Raw genomic sequence first — 6,223 nt, 5'->3', positions numbered from 1 at the left:
CGCCTAAGTAAGTTCCAGGTGCCAAAAACACTCCGTTTTGAGTTATTTTAAGGGTAATTAAGTCTTTTAACACTCCTTACACGTCCCTAAACTTAACCCTACAAAATATAAAGCTTCTAAACATATTACAACCCTATTATCATCTCAAATCTCATCATCCAAGAGCACTAAAAGAGAAAAACAACTAGGATTGCATAACTAAGCTTGAAGATCCGATGTCAAGGAAATTCCTCCGTCAATCATCAAGAATCTTCCTTCTAAGGTATGGGTGAGTTGATTTATGGACCCCTTTCATCCATAAAGCTCAAAAACCCTCTTTTTCATTATAAAGTATGATTTCTATATTGTTTGGTGTTGATGATCCAGTTATTGATATTGAGTGATTCCCAAGATGGAATCTTTATATGTTTTTATGAATTTTATGATATCATATGAGTTGGAAACATGTAAATTTGGTTGTTCATGATGTATAATATGATGATTTCACCTATTCTTAAGATGTGCATGTAAGGTGTTTGATAAAATGCCTAAGAAACTAGAAATCATGAAATATAGCTAAATTGTGACTAAGTGAAGGATTCATGATATGCCCTTACGTTCCAATGACTTCTATGTTGATAATGTGCCTTGTAAATGTTGTTGGAATAATCATGAACTATTCTTATGAGATTATGCTATGTTTACTTGCAAATCGCACTTATGAACAAGATGTATGATAACCATAAAATCAACATGAACTTCCATGCTATTGGTATGTATTGCCAATATGATTATGGAATGAACATGATATTAAGACTGTGCAAGTACTTCCATGTGATATGAAATCCTTTCCATGTAATACATCGTTGATAACCATGCTTAGTATGAGATCCCTACTTATGATATTATAAATTATGGACTTTACTCTTATGATCAAATCAGTCATGTGTGTCAGTTTCCTTTCATCGAATCCTGGGGGTACTTGTACCCAAAAACTACAGCTGTGTGCCTAGATCCATGTCATGTTTCACGATATCCGAACTCAAGCTACGATTACATAGACTTCAGTCAGTCATGTGACTCAGGAAAACCTCATGATCTTAGTCAGTTATCAGATATGAGTAACATTCCGCCAGTCAACGAAATTCAATAAGATTAAGTCATGCACAGTCAATTATTCATGTCTAGTCCCTCCAGATCGGAGTAGAGGTTAGCACCGAGTGAACACAAGGATGGGAACTCACTTGCTAGTTCAGGGTGTGATTCTTAGTAGTTATCTTTGTGTTCAAGAACTACGTAGCCAGTGTAGGTTGAGACATCTTAACCTGTCAGATTAGGGTTTATGAGGTGGCTTAATCCGTCTGTTTAGGGTTCCCACCGTTCTCATTGAGTACCCGCCAGATAAGGGTCACTCACAGGCTGTCCTTACCAGTGGAACGGTATTGACACCCCTCCAGTTAGAGTAGAGATTAGACCCCAGCTTAGCCATAATGACATACATGGGGCATATCGGTTAAACACTACTTCCCACAGTTTTTGTATCAGTTTCAGTAAAAGAACTTAGGGTGTTCTTCAGATTTTAGTATGTATAGGACTGTCAGATACAGTCGTCCATGTTATCAGTTTCAGTATCACTCATGACAGTTATTAGTAAACTATGTATTATTCTACAGGTCATGCTATCACGTATTCATGGTCCCCGTTTCTATATAGGTGTGTTTGCACTCCCATGTTCATATTAGTCAGTCAGTGTTGTTCATGTATGAAACCCTTTATGTTCAGCCTACCTTCCTCGTATACTCAGTACTCCAGTTGTACTGATGCATTTGCGCTATGGTGCTTTGTTTTCATGTAACACCATAGGTTCCGAGACACGACCTCTAGCCCAGCAGTAGCGGTAGCATTCCAGTTGCAGAGACACAGTGCGTCCTCATTGATTCGAGGACAATATGATTTGATTCATCTATTTATTTCTTCAGTTCAGTTTTACAGAGTTAGTTGGAGACATGTTCCTTCAACTCCTTATTCAGATAGTTTAGAGGCTTTTAAATTTATGTTCAGATTTACGTTCAGATTGAGTTTGTTTGGGTATTTTCACCCATATGATTGTATTTAGTTGAACCTTATGGCCTTATAGTTCTATGTATTGCACATTGTTATATCATAATATGCAGTATACAGGTACAAATATCAGTTATGGGTTAGCTTGTGGTCCCTCGGGGTCATAAACACCGTGTAGCATTCTGGTTCAGCGAATAGGGGTGTTATATCTTGTGTACTACCATGACATATTGATTTGATTGGATATTTTGGCACCCTGCTGTGTGATCTTGTGTGTCCCTCTTATATATACGCCAATCCTTGTGGCAAACTTGGATCGGGGGCTTGGCCACTGAGTTAAGGAAGGATTCCATATAGCCTGTGGAATTACATATTGTATGGTATGCCAGCTTGCTCAGAAGAATGACAAAGAGTGAGTCAAGGTTTTCGAGAACTATTCTCAAATTATTAAATATTCCCATGTATTTTATTTACATAATATTCATTGTTATTATGATATGCTCTTATCTATTTTTATATTAAATATGTTATTTTGAGTTATTTGACATACCAGTACATTTGTATTAACCCCCTCTATATTTAAATATCTGAGACACAATCTCGGGGTCTCGTTCATTAGTAGATTCATGTGTAAGAAATTGTTATTGGTGAGCCTCCTGTATTTTAGAAGTCCTGGTGATTAAACTTTTTTATATCTTTTGTTTTACGGTCTGACTGGGGGCCTGTCCCAGTCTTTAGACAGATGTTGACCTTCACAGTTTTAGAGATTTTGCAGACCAGTGTCAAATGTTTTATTGAATATGATGAACTCAAGTTTTGTATTATTTTGCCAAACTAAGTGATTTGACCATGTTACCATCTTTATTATATATTTCTATATTTATTAATATATATGAATGTTATGCGTGATTACCTAAAAGAAAGGGGTGCCCAGGCCTTCATTGTTCGGGATGCTCATTATGGGGTTTGGCTTATGAAAAATTTGGTATCAAAGCATGATTTTTGGTCCCAGGGTGTCTGCAAAATTGTGTCTAGTAGAGTCTTTTTTTTGGTCTTGTTGTGCGCCAAAATTATAATTAGAAGGCTACTGGGTATTTAGGAGTTGTTTCCCATTCTTTCATACTTTGGTTCGTGCTATAGAGTCATACATAAGAAAGTTGACCAAGTTTATTCTTCCTTTTAATTTCATGGGTCATGCCTCATTGTCGAGGTAATACAAGTCTATGAGTCTAGCTCCCCCAGCGATGTGGTTCTCTCTGATTTAGTAATCTAGAAAAGTTATGAATTTTCACAAGGACTTAAGAGAAATCCATGAGTACTTTAAAGTGAAATTATTTAAGCATATACATTTATCTGCGTCAGTCATGCGGTTGACCTTGAGGTATAAAATATATTTAGTACCCTTTAATAAATTCTTGTAGTGGATGCCATGTTTAAGGATAATGATGTGTAGAAGAATATTGGAACTATATTTCCACCCGAGTAGTAGTGTATGTTAATGTGTCATGACCCATTGGTATTGAGATGGACCAGGAAATTAGTTATATGAAGTCACAAGGTTAGAAGTCAGCGTAAATATATAGTTTTAGTTGTATAATTGTGGATTGATAGGTGGGTTGTCGTTTTATAGTGATAGACTAATGTGTAGCAATATTTTTAGATTGTATCGTAGTCTTTAAAGGAAGATACAATATATGATTATTATTTATTTAGAATAGGGAAGGATCACAGAATGGATGGTTATAGTGGTTGTAGAAATCATTTATAAGTTATGAATAGAAAGGGGTAGATTAGATAATAAGTTGTAAGTAGAGACTCATTAGTGTTTATTGAATATTGAAGATCATTGTGATCTACGATTAGGTAAGTAAGTATGATGTGAGAAATTAGAATTTGTTGATATGATTAAAATGATTTATATTGCAAGATTAAGATCGACTAAACCAATCATGTGACTTTAGTCCCCTTTGATGGTCTTTTTCATTAAGTAGTAGTAAACTAGTACTTAATGTGAGAAGGTATATAGTGGATTTTGAATTGTAATAGCGAGGTTATGGCAAGGTTTTTATTGTAGGTAGTATTTAAATGAAGTGAAGTATTTGGGTTGATTTCCCAATTTGATAAACTAGTTTAGTATATGTCATGCTTTACTGGTGGTATATAATTGAGGGTAGACAACAGGTTTGAAATTTTGATGTAGAGTTTAGGTGTGGAGTGTAGTGGTGAGAATAATAGCTTAAGATTTATGATGCATGTTTTATGGAGTAATTAGAAGGCTTTAGTGTGATGTGCTAAATGGCCTAGGTTGATGATTTATAAGAAGTGTAAGTGGTAATCGAGAGGTATATGTGTACATGAGGACTATTGCTAAAACGAATTATGGTTGAATTATTAAATGGATAAGAACTTCAATATATAGGAATAAGTTAAACCCCTGGTCGCAGGCTGCTAAATAAAATTTTATGTGTATATGTGTTTTTTATACCTAGATTTAATTCATGAATCCTGTAGTATGGAGAAGTCTAGGAAGATGTTGTATGGTGCTTTCTAGAGTTGAATGAGGAAAAAAATAGGTAGGAAATGTGAACCTTGGGTATGGTTTTACAAATTTTTGAGTTGCAATTTATGTGATTAGAGGTGTAATAATAGTATTCTAAGCAATTAAAGATGAAGCGTTAAGTAGTTAGAAGTGTGGGTATCTATGCCCATGAAAATATTAGTCATAAGTTTAGGAGTTAGAAGAAATTACAATTAGTATCCCTGAAAGGGGATGTCCTAGAAAATAATTTAGTGACTTTGTATTAGAGACTAATGAGAAGAGATTGTGCTCATGTATATACTGATACCCTTTTTGCAAAAAGGAGTGTGGATGTGGGCGCACATAAGAGTGGGAGTTATAGAGTAATGGCTCTAGACGCTAGCAGAAGTTAAAAGTAGCATTTACAGAAAAGCAAGGCTTTCAAAGTATAGTTCTTCAGGGAGAGTTTGTAGTTTAAGTGTTTGCTGATGTCTCTTTTAAGTTGAGAGTTGTGGGTATAGATTTGATAAGGGGATATGTCTGTAAGTCTAGGATTGTGACTTTGATCTAAATGGGAGATGGGGAATTAAGTTAGTTCCTGAATTTTTCATAATATGGCAAGTTATGGGGAGGAGTCATGATGAATCAATTCCTACTCAAGAATAATCCTCCTACTTTCATCTCAGAGATTATTCTATTAATGTCCTACGTCATGTGTTCAAGTCATGCCTATGCCTATGGTTCGAGTTCTCTATGGACTTATGTTTATGATCTGACCTCCACACTAGAAGCAATTATTCCTCTCACCATATGTCATGTAGTTCGTGATCCATGAAAATCTATGTCTTTTAGCATGCTTGGTCCTAAGAAAATATGTTTCTATATGTCACTGATTTATCCTATGTTGGGTCTACCTAAAGTGATAAAGTTTATGCAAAGTCATGTCAATCTCAGTTCCTTAAATAAGGAGCAATTCCTTCAAGTGAAAATCTTTTTCTTAGTTATAATGTAACACCCAATAGTATTCCCGACTCAATATCATTCTTGATTACGTGTATGGAGAGCTGATAGCATTCCTGCCTTATGTTTTCAAGATTATAATTCATAGAACTCATGTGCAAGATCATTCCTATGTAGAATCTCATTATCCTATGTTTCGTACTTCCGTGTTTCCTTAGGGGTTATCATGAATCTCGTTTAATGCCTTGGCATATTTTCTTAGGGGAAAATGGTCAATGCAAGGTTTTGTTCTTTATTCTACACTATAGAGTTTAAAAAAAGTTCCTATCCATCATTCGGGGACAAATGATCCCAAGGAGGAGATAATGTAACAACCCACATTTTCAAGGTAAAATGTAGTCTGTCATTCATACTCGTCAATGTTTCAAAAGACTTCCAATTGATTGAGTCTTGATGAGCATTTAAAATCTGTTTGAATTTTCATTCTAGTAGGCCACGGTGAACCGTCTGCCCTCTCCGCGTTGAGATGAAAATAGCGATGGAAGCCTCACCGCATTGCGATGGAGGCTAATTCGGCATTTGTTAATTTCCAGAAACTCATCGCAATGCGCCGCATTATGGTCTACCGGCGATGCAGATAGAGAACTGATTTATCAGGATTTTAAGGTGGTAGTAGTTTAGGAAATCCTCGAGGGGAATCTTATT

This window comes from Capsicum annuum, chromosome 6, assembly GCF_002878395.1.
Source record: "Capsicum annuum cultivar UCD-10X-F1 chromosome 6, UCD10Xv1.1, whole genome shotgun sequence".
Taxonomy (NCBI): Eukaryota; Viridiplantae; Streptophyta; class Magnoliopsida; order Solanales; family Solanaceae; genus Capsicum; species Capsicum annuum.
Note: the sequence above shows the minus strand (reverse complement) of the source record.